This window comes from Anolis sagrei, chromosome 3, assembly GCF_037176765.1.
Source record: "Anolis sagrei isolate rAnoSag1 chromosome 3, rAnoSag1.mat, whole genome shotgun sequence".
Classification (NCBI taxonomy): domain Eukaryota; kingdom Metazoa; phylum Chordata; class Lepidosauria; order Squamata; family Dactyloidae; genus Anolis; species Anolis sagrei.
Window position 1 is genome coordinate 36,790,381 of NC_090023.1, and position 22,081 is coordinate 36,812,461.

At 39.8% G+C, this 22,081-nt stretch overlaps 1 long non-coding RNA gene across 1 annotated transcript in view; it reads right to left on the bottom strand.

The window, feature by feature from the left end:
* Positions 1–19,631: 19,631 nt before the first annotated feature.
* LOC137096616 (uncharacterized) overlaps positions 19,632–22,081 on the bottom strand; it is a 48,302-nt gene continuing 45,852 nt past the window's right edge. Inside the window, exon 3 of the long non-coding RNA XR_010909546.1 lies at positions 19,632–20,859. This is a non-coding gene — a long non-coding RNA (uncharacterized lncRNA). The remainder of the gene's footprint in view (positions 20,860–22,081) is intronic.

Below are 22,081 nucleotides of genomic sequence, written 5' to 3' on the forward strand. Positions count from 1 at the left end.
CTATTTTTCAGCTCCATTTGAATTGTTCCTGTGATTCAGTTCTATGCTTACATTTCTCTGAGTCCTTGACACTATTGCCCACGAGGGTTGCCAAAAATGTTGTTGTTTCCTATTGTAATGCATGCTATGTACTTGACAGAGCTCAATCTAGCATTCAGTTCCTTGAAAATAGCTAGTGGTACATCATCACTGTTGAAGTTTTCAAGTGAACACATTAACTCAGTATGGAGAGAAGAATATAGCAGATTTCTCTTTTTCTTTGAGCTATTACAATATGTAACACAATTTTTGTTCCTAGGGTATAAATGTCCTTTCCTAATTGGTTCTATCATAAAAAACATGGGAAAAGTTTATTACATTGCAAAATATTTGTTTTTGCAGACCATCCTGCAGCACATTTTGTTGTATTTTTTCAATGAATATGTCATCTCAACTAATTCAGCATAGTTTGTGACAGGAAATAACACTTTCAAACTAGGAACAGCCCCCCCCCCATTTTTTTTGTTACGTAGTTTTATTAGCTAACTTCTTCGTTCTATAGTCATGGAGACATTGGCATCCTGGAATATAAATTACCTCTTAGATCAATCTCATCTGTATTTCTGGCCAGTGTAGGATCTGACACAACTTTGGTCATCTTGGTGGGTGCCTTGTGCCTGAAACCAGACAAGGAAATGTATTTGTTAGTTCTACAGTTCTAAATCTCTTAGTTGTTTCTTCCAGCAGCCTTGATCCTTATGGAACACCTTTCTGTGTTATAGTTGAAAGGTGGTGTTTTGTAGTGCTTCTGGCCTTTCAGGATGGCAGTTTCCAGAAGATGGTGCTAGAGGACTCTTGTGAGATGTCTTGGCTGTTAATATCCTACACTGTGCTTCATTTTGGTTCTTATGATATTTAGTTTTTCCATCATGGAATGCAACTTGATGCCGCCTATATGTCTTGGACTACATCCCCCATAAGCCCCAGCCACAATTTGGTAAAGTTTTAGTATAAAACTAACACACTTATCACTGTTATTGGAATAGAGATTTGAAGTTTGCTGTTATCAGATGATACATGTACTACCACTCTTTTCTGCAGTAGAATCACAGAGTTGGAAGAGAGTCATCCAGTCCAATCCCATTCTGCCATTCAGGAAAATGCAACCAAAGCACCCCCGGCAGATTATTATTCATTGCAGTCTCTTTTTAAAAACCTCAGAAGAAGGAGATTCTACCACATAGGCAACATATTCCAGTGTCATATTCCCCCAACATATTTCCTTTCTTATATGCAGCAATGAAATAAGTGAAAAGCTATATTTCTAGATCACACTTAGTGATGGTTAGTGATAACATATGTACATCAATATATCCTGGGTGGTCCCTTCACTGATCTTGTCTGATCTTGGAAGCTAAGGAGGGCCAGTCTGTGTAGTACTTGGATGAAAGACAACCAGTAAATACCAGGTCCTGCAAGCTGTATTTCAGAGGAAGTGATTGGCAAAACCAACTCATGACCAAGCACCCTACTCATGACCAAAGATATTTGCTTCAATCCATCATTTTTTTGATGTATTATGTGGTCAATTCAAAATAATTTAAGTATGTCTTTAAATCATCATCTTTTGAATTGTTTGTGCCCTATCTCTGTTGCATTTTGATTGCTTTCCAGTTGTGTTAAGTTATTGAGTTTGGATGATTTTAAGGTGTTTTTGAAAATTGGTGTTAAAAATACTGTAAGCTATCTTTCCTCTCCTTTTTTAATTTTATCACAAATAAAATTTGACAGACAGTATTCCTTTTGGGGCATGCCAACAAGACAAGCTGACCATTTAGGGCAAGTTGCTCTCTATATGCTGGTGACATCAACTTCTGTCTCTCTTTTCATCAGATTTAAATGAAAATGCTTTTAATCTGCTGTCTAGAGTGCCCTCTCAAGGCATGCAATATGTTGTCCATAGTCCTGGGAGAATGGCTGAAAGGAAAGAAATCTGAGAGTGATATATACCAAAGCAACTACATGAAATAGACAATGAAGATATACTAAAGGAAATTTTTACATAATCAGAGTGTTGGGCAATAAAATGACTTTGAAAATTGAATGTGGGTAAGTACAAACTAATGCATACTGGAAACAAATTCATGCCTGTACACAATAGGGGGCTCTAAATTAGCTGTTGCTACTCCGGAAAGAGAAGTTTCAGTCATTGTTTCTGAAAACACTGAAAATGGCTTAATGCATTGCAGCTGTCAAACTCAAAAAGGTAAACAGAGCCCTAGGTACAGGAATCATTATGAAAAGGATAGAAAATGACATAGGGATATTAGAATGGCACTATATAATTCTACAACACAAGTATGTACTGTGCACATACAAACTGTTTGTTTAGGTACACTCACTTCACTTCAAAAACATAACTTTTCAAATAAAAAGCATCACAGAAGAAAATAAAAATGAGGATGGGCATGGAATCTAAGGTGGAAATTCTCAGTGGAGGACTTACATCTTGACTCCATGAAGTCATGAGTAAGGGGGCAGAAGTAGCTTACCATTTTATTGTTCTCTTCTCAGCACCTATCAATGCAATATGTGGAAAGACAATGCCCATAAATCCTGTATTACAAGAGTTTGCCTTCTCTAATTCTTCTAATATTTGATAGCTTTAGTATATTCAGGAATGGAAGTTTCATCTCTTTTGTAGCAAGTCTGTACTTTTTTGTGCATTCTCTTGTTTCACTGGTTTTCTGGCATCAGTAGTTCTCACAGTGGCTGCTGGACAGGGGCGGCTCAACCCATTACGCAAGGTAAGCATTTGCAGTATAGTTGATTTTGCCCAGGGACGCTCTTGAGGCCCTCTTGGGGGAAAATAGACCTTGACATATGTGAGTTGTAGTTACTGGGATGTATAGTTCACCTACAATCAAAGAGCATTCTGAACTCCATCAATGATGGAATTGAACCAAATATGGCACACAGAACTCCCACAACGAACAGAAAATATATATCAGTGATTGGTTGGGCGGGGGGGGGGGGGCACCAAAATACTGTTTGCTTACCATTGAAAATTACCTAGGGCCACCTCTGCTGCTGGACATCATAATGTTCATCCCTGGAATGCTCCTGCCAGTGACTGTGTGATGATGCAACATTGCCTGATGAAGTATTCTGGGGAAAATGGTGATTGGTGTCTGCAGCGAGGATCTTTACTGAGCCCCCACTATGACCAGCACATTCCCTTTTTCAGTCTCCTCCACACTGAAAAATTCTACTCTTCTTTTCCACCTATCAATAGGACAAAAACAGAATGAACATCTGTTGTTTTTTTTTTAAAAAAAATATTATTCAGCAATATACCAATGAATTAGGCCCATTATTGCTTTCTACGATGAATCAACTGCTCCAAAAAGGAGAGATGCCTGAGTCCTGGGAGGAAGCTACAATAGTTCTTTTACCTAAACTAGACAGAGATATTGAGCAAGTGAAGAATTATAGACCAATTTCATTGGTCAATAACAATTATAAGTTATTCGCAGAAATTATAGTGAACAGGTTGAAAAAAAAACCTTAACCAAAATAGTACATGGGGATCAAGCAGACTTCCTCCCAGATAGGCATATGTGCCAAAATGTGAGAACAGTGATAGATATACTAGAATACACAGAACAAGATCCAAGTAGAGAGATCGCATTATTGTTTTTAGATGCTGAGAAAGCATTTGACAATGTGCGGTGGGACTATATGTTTAAAGTATTGGACCACTTCGGAGTAGGTCAATACTTCAGAAAGGCAATAGGAGCTATTTATTCAAGGCAAAGAGCCAAATTAAAAATAAATGATCAAATGTCAAACTATATAGAAGTTTAAAAAGGGACAAGATAAGGTTGCCCCTTGTTGCCCTTACTGTTCATTTGGATATTAGAAATTTTGAATAATAGAATTAGAGAAGGTAGTAGAGGGAATATATAAGCTGGGACATCTGACACACAGTTCTGTTCTGCCCTCCATTTGTTTCCACACAATTTGCTGGTAAATATAGCACCCCCGTTCTGGCAAATGGTAGCATGAGCTGGTATGAGCAGTCTGAGTAACACAGTGGACTTTATCGCACAAAGCTTCTAATTATGGCAGCTGCACAATAACAAATATCAGTAACATACTAGTCTGAGCACCCTCGTTAGCACACATCCCTGCATTCATGCAATTGCACCAATTCACCAATCTGTGGTCCTCCACTACTTCTGCATTATCTTGTAACCCCATCCTCCACTACTTCAGATGCTGCATATTTTAAAATTTGATGTTCTCTATTCGTTCAGTCACTTCTGACTCTTTGTGACTTCATGGCCTAGTCCACACCAGAGCCCCCTGTCGGCTTTGGCCACCCCCAGCTCCTTCAAGGTCAAGCTAGTCACTTCAAGGATACCATCCATTCATCTTGCCCTTGGTCGGTCCCTCTTCCTTTTTCCTTCCATTTTCCCCAGCATAATTGTCCTGTCTTCTCATTATGTGGCCAAGGTAGCTCATCTTTGCCTCTAATATCCTTCCCTCCAATGAGCAGTCGGACTTTATTTCCTGAAGTATGGACTGGTTTGATCTTCTCATGGTCCAAGGCACTCTCAGAACTTTTCTCTAACACCACAGTTCAAAAGCATTTATCTTCCTTTGCTCAGCCTTCCTTATGGTCCAAATCTCACATCCGTAGGTTACTACAGAGACTACCATTGCTTTATCTATGTGTATCTTCGTTGCAATTGTGATGTCTCTACTCTTCACTATTTTATCGAGATTGGTCATTGCTCTCCTCCCAAGAAGTAAACGTCTTCTGATTTCCTGGCTGCAGTCTGCGTCTGCAGTAATCATTGCACCTAGAAATACAAAGTCTGTCACTGCCTCCATGTTTTCTCTCTATTTGTCAGTTATCAATCAGTCTTGTTGCCATATTCTTGTTTTTTTATGTTTAACTGCAACCCAGCATTCGCACTTTCTTCTTTCACCTTTATTAGAAAGCTCCTCAGTTCCTCCTCACTTTTGACCATCAAAGTGGTATCATCTGCATATCTAAGGTTGTTAAAGTTTCTTCCAACATTTTTAATCCCAGCCTTGCATTCATCTAGTCCCGCATATCACATGATACAAGTTGAATTGATTGGGTGAGAGTATATAACCCTGCCATTTCCCAATCTTGAACCAGTCTGTTGCTCCATGGTCAGTTCTTACTGTTGCTACTTGGTCATTATACAGATTCCTCAGGAGACAGACAAGGTGGCTTGGTATCCCCATACCAACAAGAACTTCCACAATTTATTATGATCCACACAGTCAAAAGCTTTAGAATAGTCAATAAAACAGAAATAGATGTTTTTCTGAAACTCCCTGCCTTTCTCCATTACCAGCGGATATTGGCAATCTGGTCTCTCGTTCCTCTGCCTTTTCTAAACCCAGCTTGAACATCTGGCAACTCTCTCTCCATGTATTGCTAGAGTCTTCCTTGCAGGATTTTGAGCATCACATTACTGGCATGAGAAATAAGGGCCACTGTACGAATGTTTGAGCAGTCTTTAGCATTTCCCTTTTTAGGTATGGGGATATAAGTTGGTTGTTTCCAGTCTGATGGCCATTCTTGTGTTTTCCATATTTGCTGGCATATGGCATGCATCACCTTGACAGCATCATCTTCCAAGATTTTAAACAGTTCAGCTGGTATCCCGTCGTCTCCTTCTGCCTTGTTGTTAGCTATGTTTCTTAAGGCCCATTCAACCTTACTCCTCAGGATGTCTGGTTCAAATTCACTCACCACACCATCAAAACTATCCTTGATATTATTATCCTTTCAATAAAGATCTTCTGTATAGTCTTGCCACCTTTTCTTGTTCTCTTCAGCTTCTGTTAGGTCCTTGCCAGCTTTGTTTTTTATCATGACGATTTTTGCCTGAAATTTACCTCTGATGTTTCTAATTTTCTGGAAGAGGTCTCTTGTCCTTCCTATTCTGTTGTCTTCTTCTACTTCCATGCATTGCTTGTTTAAAAGTAGTTCCTTATCTCTTCTGGTTAACCTCTGTAATTGTGCATTTAATTGGGCATATCTCCCCCTATCACTGTTTCCTTTTGCTTTACTCCTTTCTTGGGCTACTTCCAGTGTTTCAGCAGACAGCCATCTTGCCTTCTTGGTTTTCTTTTTCTTTGGGATGTTCTTTGTTGCTGCCTCCTGAACAATGTCATGGACTTCTGCTTATAGTTCTTCTGGTACTCTATTTATTAACTTTAGTCCCTTAAATCTGTTCTTCACCTCCACTGCATATTCACTAGGAATGTTAGTGAGATCATATCTAACTGGTCTGTGTTTTCCCTGATCTCTTTAGTCTTATTCTAAATTGAGCAATAAGAAGTTAGTGATCTAAACTACAGTCAGACCCAGGTCTTGTTTTCACCAACTGGGTGGATGTCCACCACCTTTGGCTGCAAAGGATGTAGTCAACCTGATTTCGGTGTTGTCCACCTGGTGAAGTCCATGTATAAAGCCAGCTTTTAGGTTGTTGGAAGAGAGTGTTCATTATTTTAAAATAGTTTTATGCTATTTCACAATTTTAGCTATGTTTAATGACAAATTATTAAAATAAAACATCAAATCAAACAATTACTGTCTCAACAATAGTGAAGGGGAAGCAGGAGAATGGGAGAGGAGAAGAATCCAATCCCTTGATGTCACTTCAGTGCCAATATGTTAGCACAGAAGCAGAATGGCTCCATTGTACCAGATAAGTGACAGGAATGTGGTGAAATCTGCAGGTATTGATGGGCTTTCCCGTCAATAGCATGGGGCAGGTTTATCACTTGGAGGAGGCAGACCAACAATGAGATGCATATGGTGTTGTGTGGTAGGAGCAATGCCAATTAGTCTTTTTGTGCAATTAAGTCCTCAGATGAGATACTATATAAGTTATGCTAGTTACACAATTTGTAGCAGCATTTATAATAAAATCACAAAGAACATTAGTATTTTTCTCACCCTTGACAAGAAACTCGACGGAAAAATTGGTGAATTATCAGAAATCCTTCGCCATATGTGTGAATGAAAACAAAACAAAACAAGATGCTCCCATGCATTAAAGCAGGGCAAGCAATTGCTAGCATTTAGGAAGCAAATTTGCCACTCAACGGAAACTTGGAGAGCCACCCACCCTGCACCCCAAGGCACCTCATCCCACATTTCAAAATAGCATTTAAAAATTACCTCACAATGTCCATCATGTACCAAAGCAGTGTGTTGTTTGGGAAAATGTGCTGATGCTCTCAGCAAAATAAATAAAAAGCACAGTATTCTAGTGGATAAAGCTGTAAGGGTCCAGGTTGTAACAAACTGTACTGTAACATAAATGTACTTTTATAGTGAGAAATGAAAAAAGCCTCACTCCTCCTTCTCCTTAGATTTCTATTTCTTGGTTGTGATCAATCCTGGTTCTTGGCAGGGGGTTGGTCTGGATTGCCCCATGAGGTCTCTTCCAACTGTATGATTCTAATATATAATTGTGTCTCCTTCAGATTATGCTAGCAAAATATGTATTATGAAGAAAATCTACACACAATGGTATTCTACTATAGAATTTGCCTGCTCTAAATAAAGTGTAAAAACCAAATGATAACAACAGTTGTACCTTTCTTCATCCAGCTCTCTTTTTATGTTGAACACTATTCCAGTGCAGCTGAAGATAAAATTATGCTTATTGACATGTTCATTCTTTGGTAACAATTCCAATGGGGAATGTTCTGTTAAGCTAGGCAAACATTCTGCATTCTCTTCTCTGATACAGCAGATTACATGTGCCGGGAACCCAAGACTTTTCCAACCTGTGAAAAACATTATGCAAATAAATGAAAGAAGAAAAACATGATCTGGAACATTTTACTGTCCCTTGATGATGTATTGTAGCATTTATTTGAACACACAATGAAATATATGTCTTTTTACTAGTGCATTTTCCTTTTCATGGGCCAACTTCACTCCAGGCACTCCAAGCTTTCATTTCCATATGCATTGGACATAGGAATGCATTGGAGCAATCCCTGCAGTTTCACAGAAAGGAATGGAAGAAGCTGAGCATATATCTCCAAAACATTTTATTCTATGATCCTTTTTTTCTGCCTTTTTTTCCTGCCTTTTTCTGCCTTTTTTTCTGAATTATCGTAGAGAATGTCATAATGTATTGGCCAAACTCTGGCTATCTCACAAGAAGAAACAGGAGCCCTAATATTTTTCATTGGTACACAAAGAAGGTATTTCCCCAGATCTCTCCATAGCAAAAACAAGCACTTCTAAATGACAAGGGGCTCCCAAAATGATATTCTGAAGCACTTAGATTCCACAACTACTTCAGGACCCATAAGACGTATACAGAAGACTCTGTAAATCTGGAACTCAAACAACCTATGCACACAAAATAGGCACATACAGTAGCCCTAAAAGGTATTGATACCCTCAAAATGAACCAAAACAGAATTGTGCTTTGCAAAAGATGTGCACCTACCCCTCCCCCCCCCCCCCCCAAAAAAAAAAGGAAGCAGTAAAGCTTCGGCTTTAAGATATCATTGACTTTTCTTTCCTAGTGCCTGCCTTCCTGCCTGCAAAGCTAACACTAAAAAGTAAAACCCAAGCGCTGAGCTAGGTCGATTCCCTTTCTCAGTCTGATCGCTAATGGAGGCTAAAAAGAAGCAAGCGGCAGTAAAGCCTCGTCTTTAAGCTATCCTTGACTCCTTCTCTCTCTCTCCTAGTTCCTGCCTTACTGCAAAGCTAACACTAAGAATTAACCCAGTTCTAACCTCTGTCCATTCCCTTCCCCTGCCCAATGGCTTCTGGAGGCTGTCGCGTGGCGCTTGAGAATTTAAAGAGCAATGGCCGTGGCTCAACCTGATCACTCCTCTTCCGTCCTTCAGTCCTGATTGGCTGAGAGGCATGCTAAAATGTTTGACTTTATCTCCTGGTAGTGTTTGGATGCTCTGTGAATTAAAACTGCATCACAGAGAGTTACACAAAATACCAGGTAAAAATTTTGATTTTAAAATTTTGGGTGTGGGCAATGCCCATATGTCAGATATTGTGTCGTATGCACAGATCTTATTAATTAAATCTGTCTTAGGACAGAGAATCGAAATTATGCACAGCCATAGTGCTTATAGCATCTCTTAGGGTGCAGAGGGTAGAGGCCACATTGGGCGGCACCCAAATGACTTTATGTATGTTTTGTGCAGTTTTGTTTCAGCAGTAATGCATTATTTTTTTATTTAAAAATATCCTTGTTGTCAGATATAACTACAAAAACATTTTTCATCAATACAACTTACATTTCCCAAATCTATAGACCTTCAAGGCTAAAATTCTATGCTAATTTACTGTTTTGAACTTTGTAATGTGCATATGCTCTGGTCATTACTGTCATTATTACCTACAAATCATATGGCTTTGCCTGCAGGTGCTACAAGCTTGCATGGTTATTTTAGTTTCTGCTTTTTTATAGTCATTGATTTTGTCATATTTTTTGGCTTTTTAACTACAATATTATGATCAGATCTGATAGGGGAGAAATCCATTGGGGTGACACTAAGAACCTCATTACATGAGGTCTGGGCTTCAGCCTAAGATGCTTCTTGGATGGAATCAGGATGGACCCAACCGGAGCGCATCACATGATACAGCTACTTCTGGCTGGGCTCTATCCTGGCTCTGTCCTGAAAGCATCAGGACAGAGCCCTGAGAACATGGGAGGCCTCCTATGTTCTCATAAGGTAAGCTGGGGAAAGCGTAGTGATAAGCTGGACAGCAACAGTCTCCCCCATGGGAAGGGGGAGATGCAAGGCACGGGTCATGGTTTTTCCCTCCTGCCTGCTGGATTTGCCTTGGTGCCCCAGACCTCCTCTACTTTCTTTAAATGTCCTTAGGGTTATGGGTACACCAACTGTAAAAGCACCACTATATGCTTTCAGTCATTCTATGATGGCCTTGCAACCAGTTTTCATCTGTTCCAATCCTGCTGTGGCTAATCTGGCAGCTTCTCATGCCTCAGAGGTACATTGTCAATATTATCAGAAAGTCTACACATCACACTCCAAACCACTTCACTATGAAACCTTTTTACTTGCCTTGCATCAGTCAAAACATCTGTTTTCCGTGCTCCATTTGTGAGATTTTGTTTCGCATATACATTGTAATGTGTCCTGTACCTGCAAATGCTTGTTGTTCAAATGTTCCAAGTTTACAATTATTTTTGTGGTTTTATATCTGAAGGGAAAAGATAGAAGTAATGTTTGCAGCAGATCTATTCCTTAATCCAGGTCAGGATAGTTAGAATGTCCTGGACTAAGAATATATAGTAAACCTTGGGTTTCTATTGTGTGCCTGGCAATGGTAGAACAATTGACCTGTGGCCTTGGGGAAGGAAGGAACTACAGAGCAATAAATCCTAATTCTTACAGATAACTGTGCAGCTTACATTCTTACTGCTAACAATTTTGGGCCTCTAAACAACATTCCACACTATTTTCTTTCAGACACAAACATAGCACTTGTAAATACTGATAAAAGGTAGGAAAAGAAGAAATAATCCAGTGCCTCTCAAACTGTATGGCATGGGGAACTGGTGGTTTTCCCCCCAATGGGTGAGGGACTGGTGCCAGATTTGTGTTCATCAGCTATAACTGTGTCTGTTGTTCCTGGAAACTCTCCAGGGACCAGCAGCTCAAAGCTTGCGAACCAGCATTGATCCATGGACCAAATGTATGGACAACACTGAGCTAGACAATGTAACTTTCTATTAACTTGAAATTAATGAGTTGAACCCAAAGAGTGTCTACCAGTGATTCCTCTACAGCTTGAAAATAATTGGCAACTGGAGTCACATTGGGTCCAACTATGAACTCAATGCTGTCCAACATCACAATGTGTACCCTTTGGGCACTTTGTGGATCCATTTATGGATCCATTTATGGATTCTGAAATCCTCATACATACCTTTTTTTAAAAAAGTGCATTATTTTCAGGCAATTTTTGCCATATAAGTACACATGACAAAATGTGAAAATATGCCTACCTCACTCTCAGAAGGTCTTCCAGAATCTTGTTCTGTCTCCAAAGGCTTCCATTTTCTCCTGCAATTGATCTAAAAATAATATCTGGGAAATCATGTTTTCACTTCTTCCCATTCTGAGAACACCTGTACAGGAGATACCTCATTTTTCTGTACCCTCTCACAAAATGGCAACTGCTTTCTGCTGCCTTTTTGAAAAAAATCCACAGATAAAAATTAAACTATTTTGGTTTGGTGTGTGATAAGGTGCATCCTGCTTTTGGTTCTTGGGAAGGGGATTCACCCTTGGCTCCATTCAGTTCACACCTTTGACTTGGGTGAAGTATTAGAGGTCCTTCCCATTAGATTTGTAGCTAAAACCTCAGAAACAGACATCCACATTACTTTAACAGAATAGACAAAAGGGACACAAATTTACAAAATGAATTTCAGCTTGAATAAATCTTAGGTAATATATTTAGGCACAAAAAATCAGACACAAAAATGAAGTGCGAATGAAACCGGATTTGACAATATTTCACATGAAAAGCATCTAGAGATTATAGTAAGTTAACAATGATTAGTTAATTGTATGATGTGGTAGGACATGGAACAGTAGGTTCAAAGATTCCACCTAAATATTTGGAAGAACTTCTTGAACACCTTGGAAAGTGACAGCAATCTGTAGCCTTTTGTCTAAGAGTAGTGAAAGGCAGTCCAGGATTTAACACCGTAAGAAATTCAGTAAACAGAAGCCAGCAAGCCAAATTACAATGTTCATTTCAAGAAGTCAAAATACACATAAGTTTACCATAAGTCCAGTTCTGATATCCAAGTCGAAGCCCAGGGTTCAAAGCACAGTTCTAATGTCCAAATGTTTTCCAAGGTTCAAAGCACAAGTCCAATATCCCCAAGTGTAGTCCAAAAGTTCAAAGTACAAAGGCATCAAGAATTCACAGCTGTGGCACCAAACAACATTGCCTCCATCATAGAACTGTTCCAAACACCAGCCTTTTATACAGCTCCTGATAAAACTTTGCAGGAGCTACAAGTATTTTCTTTTTTCAGCCAGTTGATTAGACTGTCACAGCTGGGTAGCATTGACCCTGAGCTGGAGTCGGGCAGGGCGAGCCAAAGCCTGTTCTCCCTTCTCCTCCTGATCCAGCTCAGGTGCCTGGAAAGGCCTGATTCCTGGAAAGGTCTGATCCTGCTCAGCCTCAGTAGCATCAGGCTGTTCCTCTTCCTGGAGCTCAAATTCTGTGGCTGGGAGGAAGCTCTCCTCCTCCTAATCCTTATCTGGCTCCATGGTCCTGACCAAAAGTGACAGACTCTTCTTCCTTTTAGAAAGTAGTTGAGGCAGTCTACCAGGAGTGCTTTAGTTTTTTTTTCTTGGTTGGACTAGATGGCCCTTGTGATCCCTTCAAATTTTGTCGTCTATGCTACTGTGAAAAAGTAAGCTCCTTTTTTCATTAACTAATTATTACATCCTGCTACTTTGTTTGCCAGAATGAAAGGAAAGATTGTTTCTTACAGCAATCGAGCAAATAGAGGAGGGGGCATGGAAAAGGTGATCTGATTAATCTGTAGGATGAGTGGAAATTAGTTATTTTCATCCTTAATCATCCATGGGATAGGCCAATTACGAAGCTGTTGAAGACTGATTAGGTATTAGGGAAGTCACCCTTTCTCTTTACCTCCTTCCTGTAACACAGCAGAATTTTACTGAGATCACTCATTTTCACCCTGATCAAAATCCATGAATGGAGATCTCACCACTGGACATGGGGTGGCTGCGACTGCCTCATTTTCATTGCCAGCAGAGATCCAACTCTTAGAAATTGACTTCATTGATTTTTCAGGGAATGGAGTTGTCAGCCTTGCAAGAATAGCATCCAACTGTCTATTTGGCCAACCATTTATTTCTGTCACTCCTGCTCCTTTGTGTCTGTCAATCAGTGACTACAATACTTATCTGCCTGATGTGTTTTGGGGATGCAGAATCTGTGGTCCACAATATCCCATCAGCTACCATGGGTAGTGATGAATATGATGAGAACTGAATCATTTGCAGGATTACATTTCCCCTATTTCTCAAGCTGTGCTCCTTAAGATGTTTTGGACTTCAACTCCCACTTCAACTCCCACAATTCCCAACAGCTGGAAAGCTGACTGGGATTTCTGGGAGCTGAAGTCCAAAACTTCTGGAGAAATACAGTTTCAGAATCACTGCCCTATACTATAACTTTCTGCTCAGATAATGATATCTATAGCAGATATAATTACGACTACCATATTATGGATATTCTTGGGATGTAGATCTCACTTTTTGTGTTAGAATGCATATAATTAAAAAAAACAATTAGGATTTTGGGCTTTTGATGCTTCCTGGAGAGGATGGAGATGATTTGCAAAGTTCTTTTGAAGTATATGTGTGTTTCTAAAATCAAAAGCTTTTGGATAAATCTCAAGAGGCTTTTTCTGTCCTTGTCCTGGACTTGTGCTTTCTCCTGCACATACTGTTTGTCTGTCTGTCTGTCTGTCTGTCTGTCTATCTATCTATCTATCTATCTATCTATCTATCTTTCTATGAAAGGAATTGTTTCTTATGGAAAGGAATGTTAGTAATGTCTTCAAATAATAGCAGAAACAACTGTAACTATGTTTGGTCTGGCTATCGGGCTCTGGTCCAGAGTGATGTTATATCCTCTTAATAGCTGCAAAGGTCTTCAGTACCAACAGTTAACCTACTGAGCAAACCTAAAGCATTTCCTCATGAGAAGCATAAAAATGCACAAGCATCCAGACCACCTTTCCATATGAACATAATTAAAGCCTCGACAGATCAAAACAAAGGTTAATCTCACACAGCCCCCAGCCTTTAGTTGGGGTCAGCAATATGGTGGTGTTTCAGATATGGACCACATTGGCATTATTCCAGATGTGGGTCATATTGGCAATTTTATTTCAGAGCACTTTTTAAATTATGCCCAGCAAGGAATTTTCCTTTTATTTTTCATAGCTGTCATAACAATGGCTCGACATCTTTATTAATCTGTCTTCCATAATCCCAAGATTCCTTTCTTAGTAATTCACTGCCATATGCGAATCGGGAAATTTTGCACTTCCAAGTAATACCTTAGACCTGCTTACATTGAATCTCATTTGCCCCCTTACTGCCCTTCCCTTTTTTAGTTTGTAAGGATCATGTTGGAGGTATGTTATCACCATCCTAAAAAACTTTGTGTTAATAGCAACCTTGGCTAACTTGCAACTCAACCCCAGTTTAAGAAAATTTATGAACAGTTTCAAAAGTGTCTATCTCAGTACAGATCCCATAAGGCTTTACTTTTAACAATTTCATTGCAAACAAGCTTGACTATTTATTCTGTCTTCTCTTTTTCAACCAGTTTTTGATCTGTAAAAGGACTCTTATCCCACGACTCCTAAGGGGCGAAGTTAGGACTGTTTAGTAAAGGAATTTACAGCAATGTCCATGTACTTATTGACAATCTCAAAGACTTTTTTAAGCGGATAGTGTGATATTTACTAAAACTTTACATGAATACACCTGAGTTCTGAAGCATAAGATATTGAGTTTGAGGACCTCAGCAGACAGCAATATCCAGGGGCCTCTTCTTACACCAACATCTTTCATGGTTATGGATACAGCAGTTCCAGATGCAGTGCAAACTTCAGGTGTCTACTTTTCTGTGGTGTCTCATTTTTCTGATTTTAAGAACTGGCCATGATGCCGAATGCCACAGTTACTGCAGTTTCTGAAAATGTAGAGAGATGACCTGCTTGTCCGGTCTTAATGAATTCATTTCATTAATTTGTGCAACCCGAGGATGTTGACAAGATTCTTGGACAGGCAAGGGCAACTACATGCATCCTAGACCCCTGCCATCCTGGCTGATAAAGGAAGCCGGGGGGGGGGGGGGGGGGGTATTGGCAGAGTGGGTAAAGGTGGTGGTTAATATCTCCCTTCGGGAAGGCAAAATTCCAGCCAGCTTAAAAGAAGCTGTGTTAAAACCCCTGTTGAAAAAGCCATCACTGGATCCCACTGATTTGAACAACTTTCAGCCAGTTTCCAATCTCCTCTTTTTGGGCAAAGTCCTAGAATGTGTGGTTGCTTTGCAGCTCCAGGGGTTCTTGGATGAAACTGACTATCTGGATCCATTGCAGTCTGGTTGCAGACCGGGTCATGGAAGTTTCCCTTCCTTGGTGGCGAGCTGCGATGCAGAGGGATGAAGTGGGCATGGCTAAGCACAGCTCTCCTTGAAGGCCATGCCCCCAGTGGCCTTCAAGAAGAGCTGTGCTTAGCCACGCCCACCTCGTCCCTCTGCAATGCCATACGCAGCCAGGGAAGGGAAACTGGGGATCTAATCACTTTAAAAGCTGGAAACATGCTAGATGTAATGAGGAAGAGATCCAGGATGTAGTTTGATCTTTTAATCAGCACTGTCTGGGTACTATCATAATACATTAACTCCATCATTTATCATGGTACTATCATTAGAAGAAACCGCGAGATTTTAAAACTGTTTGTTTAGGCTTTCTGGTTTTGCCAAAGTTACTTAATGGTTCTGGAGACACCTTCCATTAATGAAGCAATTCGGATTTCTGATCTTTTATCAAGAAAATTTCAGAAATCATTTAAAAATCGAATCGCCAGCACCCCCTACATCCGAAACGAGTATTGAACCTTTTTTTTTTTTTTTTTGGCTCAAACAAGCCTAATATATATGTTATGCTCGGCCCTGTGTTCCCTGCAGGGTGAGAAGGGCGGAATATAAATGTTTGAGTAAATTAAATAAATAAATAAATTGTACAATGGGCCATTGGCATCCTCAGGGGTTTGGTTCCAACATTATTTCCATCTGAGGATACTAGAATCTATGGAAGATCAAGTCCCAGACTTAGTAACATGGTGTTCCTTAAGTAAAAAGCTGAACGACTCAAAGTAGTGCCAGGGAGAGACTGAAGATCTGTGAAATTGCAGTTTATAGCAGAGTATGTCTACACAACAGTGTAATGCTCAATATATGGCAAAATGAAGATTTGATTTTTTGGAAATTTTCCCAATAAAAATTTTCAGCCTTGGTTGATTGAATCCCTGGATGCAGAATCCATGGATATGAAAGGCTGACTGTGTTATGAAAAGCCAAAGGCAACAGTGCCATCCTTTGTGGTCCAATCTGGCACCACAATGCTGTGAACACCTCAAACTTTAGTGAACTCTGTGAAGAGGATAAACTCTGAAAGTGTTGTACTGCATCAGGGAGTTCAGTTGGAGTAATGCTCCCTTTCTTTTCTTACATATTGTAATTCTTTGTCTGTCCTTATCCCTACTACTTATATAAAAACTTTGACATCCTTAAAATGGCCAACAGTGAAATCTCTCTTTAGGACAGGATATTTCTGTAACTTAGAGGCAAATAGGGTGAAGTGTTACACCTGGAATATACTTATTACTTATCTGGTGACAAGAAGGAAGTTCAGCTATCGGTCCTGAATAGTTGCACACGATTCCCTCCTCCTAGTTAAAGTAAAATAGAGTTCCGCTCCATGGCTTCCTGGTCCCAGTGGAGAATCAGCCTTGCCTTTTGCCGCTTGAGCGGCTTCCAATATTTTACCTATCTTGTGCCATTTTATTTTACATACCTCTTTCATTCAGTCATGAAATAAAATAAAGTGCAATGGGAAGAGATAGTGAAGGAAGAGTATATGAGTCCCTCGCTCTCCCCAAATCTCAGGCATGACATTTCAGCAAAGCAATTGATTTCATTGTGGAGTCCAGCTTCCTCTCAGTTAGAAATGTTCCTGATCTGCAGCTTTTCATGATTCTGTCTGATAATGCTTTATTACAGATTCAGCATCTAGCTTTGTGTTCCTAGATGTGTAAAGGGGGCAGGATGGAGGAACCAAAGCACACATCAACTCCCTATGGGCTTTCTGGAATAGAACTGAGCTAAATCAAGATCATACTTCAGATTTGTGGTATGGACTGGGCATAGCTTGGAGACATTCCTTTTTTGGAATATAGCAAAACAGGCAAAGTGCATCTGTTCTGATGGAATAGGCAGAATGCACAGTTCATCTTGAAGAGGTTTATATCCATTGCAAAATGGTGCAAGATGTGTTAAATTAATTTACATTCCTTTACTTCAAAATGTTGCAAAATTCCTGAGAACTCCTGCTTTTTGAAGATCTTTCATAGAAATGGTCCTACCAGTGAGTAGATTTGGGCTGTGAAGAAACAGCAAGGGAACACTATTTACATTATCATGGTTACTATTATTATTAAGCGGTTGTGAAATTTTCCATCTCATATTTGAGTGGGAAAGGAATGCCATTTGCTGTTTTACCTCCAGTGAAAAAATGCCTTGGAATGACCTTAATCTTCTCTACATTTGGCTATCCGGGGACCTTTCCAGACAGGGCCCATACCTCTGGGCCCTGTGGGATTATTACTTAAGGTGTCCAAATGGCACCTCAAGTAAAAGAGGATTAATTCATGAGAAAGCAAACCTTGCCTTGTCACACATAATTTCAATACCATATTAGATCCAGGCTTCCTAAAAGATCCAGTTCTAATGAGGTATGGCCCCTGTAGGTACAGACTACTGGGATGGCGTCTGCAGACCCAACAGTTTGTCCCCACAGCCCAATTCACTCCTTCGGGCTCCATGAGCCCGGGAAAGTGAAGAGGGCAACCACCCCCTCCCCAAACACCCCCAAGGCCCTAAGAATAAGAGAAAGCTTACCAGGCTGCCATGAAACCTCTTCTAAAGACCTCCTAGAGTATACCAATGAGACTGGGATAAAGAAAAAGTCAGATGGGAGGACATGATACTTCAGATATCCTTGATCCAAACTATGTCATCACTATGAATTGTGGCCTGAAATGGACCAACAGCCCAACAGTCATTAGAGCTGTTGTCCCATGAGAGCATGCACAGAGTGTGTGTTTACATGCATGTATATTCAACTCTGAACTATGTGTTGCTATGATGTCTAAAAAAATGACCTAGCAAAAGGAATCAGAACAATTTCAACTCACTGCCTGAAGATGACTACTTCAAAGTTGTAACCTTTACAGGAAGGGATGACTACTATTTAGCTGAGCAGGTGACATTAAGAGGAACCAATTGTCTTTATTCAGCTTGGCTGCGTCTTTCGCACTGTTAAGGAAACGATACTGATTGTGGAGAAGCTGTGCACAATCAGTGTGATTCAATCACTGCCTGAATATCAAGCAAAAGGTGGGTGCTAGAAACAATATCATATGAAAGCTGACTGGCACAACCTGGGGATCACAACCAGACACAGTGAAGACATCTGCTCTTGTGCTATGCTACTCTGCTGCTGAGTATGCATGCCCAGTGTGGAACACATCTCACCACACTAAAACAGTGGATGTGGCTCTTAATGAGACATGCCACATTATCACGGGTTGTCTGAGCCCTACACCACTGGAGAAATTACACTGTCTAGCCGGTATTGCACCACCTGACATCCGCCGGGAAGTAGCAGCCAATAGTGAAAGGACCAAGGCAGTGACATATCCAGCTCATCCCTTCTTTGGGTATCAGCCAGCATGCCAACGACTTAAATCAAGAAATAGTTTTCTAAGATCTACAGAGACACTCGCTGGAACACTCCGGCAAGCGAGACTCCAAAAGTGGCAGGCTCAAACCAGAACCTCAATCAATGGCTGATACCAAATGAGAGACTCCCCGCTGGGCACACAGAAAACTGGGCAACTTGGAAGGCACTGAACAGACTGCATTCTGGCACTACGAGATGCAGAGCTAATCTTAAGAAATGGGGCTACAAAGTGGAATCCACGACATGCGAATGTGGAGAAGAGCAAACTACAGACCACCTGCTGCAATGCAACCTGAGCCCTGCCACATGCACAATGGAGGATCTTCTTGCAGCAACACGAGAGGCACTCCAAGTGGCCAGATACTGGTCAAAGGACATTTAATCAACTACCAAGCTTGCAAACTTTGTGTTTTGTCTGTTTGTTTGTTTGTTTTGTTAAAAATGTAATACAAATGTCTGGTTGCTCCTGACACGATAAATAAATAAAGTGTGGCAAATTGGAGCTTCCTGAGAAGATACACAGCATTGCATGCACCAGGGACAAGAGCATTGCTCCTTCACACAAAAGAAGCCCATTTAATGTATTAAATAATTTAATTAATCAACTAAAGCTTTAATGAGGTTGAGACATAGACAATGACGCCAAAGGGTTTACTTGGGTAGAACAAGCTGCCCTGGGAGATAATATATTGTATTTTTACCGTTCCATTTTTTTCTCCATCTTTTTACTACCAGAAATTTCACTGTCTAGCAAAACTGAGAGTCATAAAGTAGTCTTTAACAATGCACACTGGTTTTATAGAAAATTGATGTTCTAAATTCAAAAATGACCTCAGATTTGCTCCATCATGAGTAGTCCCCCCCCCCCCCCCCCAACACACACACAAATTGTTTTGATATTTTTGAATTTTGCAATATGTGACTATGTAAGATTTCTTTGGGGTGTAAAAAACAAGCAACAAGAAATGGATTAGAGTCTTCTAACAGATTTGCAAAACACTTTATTTGATGATAGAAAAACACAAAAGCACTAAAAGAAAGCACACTGGAACATCAGCATCTGCACGTAATCATAATTGGTTACCAACCAAATTGATAAAAATAACAAATTTGTGAAAGAACTTCATGTGGTACATTTTTATTGAGTTTTTCGAATCCAGAACTCCAAAATACATTGAAAACAGCTACAATGTTGAAAAAAATCTTTTGTCATTGCAGGCCTGTGTTATTGTTTCACTACCCTATTGGGACCACAGGAGGCACAGCAGGGGTGCTATTTAAGTAGCAAATTCTTTATTGTTTTAGAAAGGAAATTGTTTTTAAAAGTTTCTGTACATCATGAAAAGTATGTTCATATCATTCTGTTCAGGCACAGGACCATCTGTGGTTGTTGGTGTTTGGGAGAGTTCTAGAACATGATAGTCATGGTTTGGGTCATGAGTGATTGTTTGAGCCATCCCTGGACAACTTTCAGCCATATTTGCCATCTGATAGGTTCTGATCCTCCATTTATAAATTGACGTATAAGTTGAATTGGTCATATTTTAGCCAAAAGGAATTTTCTCCCACTCTCAATCCCCACCATACCACCCCAGTTTTACATCAATTATTAACTGTGATGACAGGGAAGCTTAGTAATGGAGAAGGGATGCTGTTATACAAATTAAGACTGGTCACAAGTGGAATAGGATGGGCACTCAGGGATGATAAAGAGACCACTTGGGAGTTGGGTCATAATGCAAAGGTGTTGGCTCAGAAAGACATCCTTCAACCCTTACAGAGCAGGGACAGATCTGGTTCTGTCCTTCGGCTCACAGCCAACTGGCACTAGTCCTAACAATTTTACATGACCTGCAAGGCATCCATAAATGCAGCCCTCCTGTCTATTAATCACAAAGCTGTGTCCTTAATTTGAACACATAAGATCATCTCTACCCTTAATTCTTTAATTCTGGGTCAGGGTTACAAATACAGCTCTGAAGTCGAAGTCGCAGTCATACAACAATGTGGTAACTTTAAAAAAGTGTTTCCTGAGGAATCAATCATCTAAAAAAGTTTACTGTTCAATAAAAATGAAAAGTAACTTTCGTTTGAATAAGAATAATTAGTCACAAATAATTAGTTACAGGCAACTGTTTAAATAGCATTGGTGCACCAAGAAGGCAGCAGTTCAGGAAGTTCATCACCCATGTAGATGAATCCTCAGGATGCCCTGGCAGGAGCAATTAAAAATCAAATATATTAGTTAGAACACCTCAGATAAAGACAGGGCCATAATCAGAAAAAAATGGTGTGGGGGGGGGTTTGGGTTAAATTATTCATTTTATAAGCAAGTCATGTAGAGTAGGTCCATAACACGAAATAAATTCTATGACTCATTCTATATTTTTATATAGATTTCATTAAACAAATTTATTAATTGGTAATTTAGTGGTTACAAAAGAATACCACAATGAGTGTTGGAAAAACCTGAAAACTGTGTGAATACATTTTGACAAAAATCAGGCTCCATTGATAAACTTTGGTAGACATTAAGAGTATAAGTCCAGTTAGGATCTCATCAAAACTGCTTCTGTTTTGTTCCGTTTTGCCAGCAATCACTGGTGAAATGGAAGGTGTGTGTGGTGACTCAAAGCAACCTGCACACTCTCAATATGATTTTATTTATTTATTTTGTTTACTTTGATTTATATCCGACCTTCTCCCCCTCATTGAGGGACTCAGAGCAGCTAATAGTCAGCAACAATTCAATGCCATTCAATATATAAAACAACTTTAAATAATAATATGTGACATATAATAAGTACATAGAATTTTTGCTAAAACAATACAGGTTCAACCAGCATTATTACCCACTATATTAAAAACTGCCTCAATCTCATTGCTATAGTTACAAACTATTACCTTTATCAAATCCATTGTCATCATACCCCATTAACCACTGTCTTCCCCAAATGCCTCTCTCCAAAGAAATGTGTTTATTTGTTTTTAAAAGGACAACAGGGAGGGAGCCATTGTAATGTCCTTCTGGAGGGAGTTCCAGAGACAAGGAGCCACTGCCAAGAAGGCCCTCTCTCTTGATCCCACCAATTGCACCTGCGACAGGGGTGGGGCCAAGAGTAGGGCCTCTCCAGCTGATTGCAGGGTAGGCTTATATCAGGAGATGCGGTCAGATAGGTTGGGCCTGAACTATTCAGAGCTTTAAAGGTTACAATACATATAATTTCAGGAGTGTCAATTTCTTTTTTTTTTCATCTATGTCCCAGAACATTTATTATGTTTCTAATTGAGTTCCCAATATACCTACCTTTGACAAAACCATATTGGTCCTCCTTTATAAGTTTAGGTAGCATGTTTTCCTAATCTTTCTGCTAATATTTTGTAATCTTGATTTATTAAGTTAATTGGTCTGTAAGAGTCTGTGTCTGATAAGG